This window comes from Arachis duranensis, chromosome 2 (assembly GCF_000817695.3).
Source record: "Arachis duranensis cultivar V14167 chromosome 2, aradu.V14167.gnm2.J7QH, whole genome shotgun sequence".
In the NCBI taxonomy this organism is placed as follows: domain Eukaryota; kingdom Viridiplantae; phylum Streptophyta; class Magnoliopsida; order Fabales; family Fabaceae; genus Arachis; species Arachis duranensis.
The window spans coordinates 7,401,212-7,403,523 of NC_029773.3; positions in this window are offsets into that span (position 1 = coordinate 7,401,212).

The window sequence follows — 2,312 nt, forward strand, 5'->3', positions numbered from 1 at the left end:
ATTTTATAATCAAATGGATTTAGTTAATTATATAAAACTTTTATTTATACAGTGTCAACATATATACATACGCGCATGCGTGCACATATATATGTATATGTGTGACCAATTATATATATTGATATGTTTAATAAAAGGGTTAAGTATAATTTTAGTCCTTAAGATATAAGTTAAAAAAAATTTTCGTATTTAATCTTTTTTTGCATACAAAATTATCTTTAAGGTTCAACATAATTTTAAATTCGTTTTTTGGACCAAAATACCCTTCTTTTCTTTTTTTTCTTTTTCTTCTTCTTCATCATCAGAAGCAAAAACAGAAGTAGAAAGCCAATAATGATACCTCTTCCTATTCTAGAAAATAGAAGCAGAAACAAACGCTTCATCATACTCATAGTCTCCTTCATGGTCCTCATTGCTGTTATCATTGCCGCCATCCTAGGCACCGTCTTACACAGTCGTCATTCCTCCTCCTTCTCTTCCTCTGGCCTCTCAAAGGAGACATCTTTGCAAAAACAAAAGCAGAAATAGCCGCTCATGGACGTGCAATAAGATCAAAGAAATAGAATCCGAATCAGAAACACAATAACAATGAAATCATAATCAGAATCAGAAGTAGAAAAAATTAGAAGCAGAAGCAGAACGAATCAGAAACAGCACCCTAGAGAGGACCAGCGGCGAGGACGCGAAGCAGCGGCGAGGACCGAAAGCACTGGCAACAGTGGAGGACGCAAAGTAGTAGAGGTGCTTTATTGACGGCATTGGGTTCAACGGACGGCAGCGGTGGCAGCTGGCGCGATGGCGGTGATGCATGAGCATCTTCTCTATCTTTTCCTAGTGAATTTGCATTCAAATTGTTGAGTTTAATCAAGATTTAAATATCTTTAGCCACTATGGATGCTACCTTGAGTTGTGTGTAATTCTATTTATTTCAGGTAGCATTCGGATGGATTTGACGGAGTTTTGTAGCAGAAAAGTAAGAAAGCGAATGATGCTGTCAATCCTGACCTCCTTGCACTCAAATAGAAATAACTTGAGCTACAGAGGTCCAATTGACGTGATTCTAGCGGCATTGGAAAGCTAACTTTTAGGACTTTTCAATAATATATAATAGTGCATATTTCTTCTCTAGCAATCTCTGCCTTCTCCACGCTGAACTTGGCTCCTTCCAAGTTCAGCGTGGACTTGAAAACTCCAAGGGAAATCACACGCATTTCTCCACGTTGAACTTGGGATTCGTGGATTCAAAGGAAAGCACAAGTAATACACTGTATCATCCATGGTGAACTTGATATTTACCAAGTTCAGCGTGGACATTAATGTATCAAGTGGTCCCCAATACGTCAAGAGGCTGCATGAGAAGCAATTAATAAATTTTGATTTAACTTTATTTCTTTTATAAATAGGAAAGATATTATTTAGTTTTAGGAAATATATTTTACATTTATTAGGATTAGAAAAATCTCTTCTCTTCTACCTCATTTCACAATTTATAATTTTTACGAATCCTAGTTTTCTCTCTGAACCATGAGCAAATAAACATCCACTGTTAAGGTTAAGAGCTCTGTCTATTGTATGGATTGATACTATTACTTTTCTGTTTTAATTTATGTACTGGTTTATAATTCAAGAATTATTTTCATTCTTTATTTCATGAATTTGGGTGGAACGGAAGTATGACCTTGGTTCTAATTGAGTTCTTGTATAACTTGGAAAAGCTCTTTACTTGAACAACAGTTTGAAAACATATTCTCCTAAATTCTAATTATCTGGACTTAACGGAATACGTGACATATAATCCTCTTATATTTGGGTAATTAGGGTTTTTGTGGTATATAAACTAGAATTGAACTTCACCCTCTAATTGGAATTAAGTGACAAAGGAATTGGCGGTTGATGAATTTTAGAGGAGACTCAAAAGGTCTAAGCAATTAGGATTTAGTCATATATAGTTTGTCATGAATTAAATCTTACATGATTAAAATAGTTAGTAAGAAAAGTCAATCCGAAAAATAGATATTGCTGAAGCCTTAACTGTTTTTCCATATATTATTCACAACTTGTTTACTGCTTGCTTTCTAATATTCTGAACTCACTGTTAATGCTTTTGAACTCTCTGAACATCATTTTCTTTTTGTCTAACTAAGTAAATCAATTAATCATTGCTGCTTGGTCCATCAATCCTCGTGGGATCGACCCTCATTCACTTGAGGTACTACTTGATACGACCTGGTGCACTTGCCGGTTAGTTTGTGGTTATAAATTCCGCACCAGGCGGCGACACTCCTCCTCTACCTTCAGCTAGCGCATCCCCC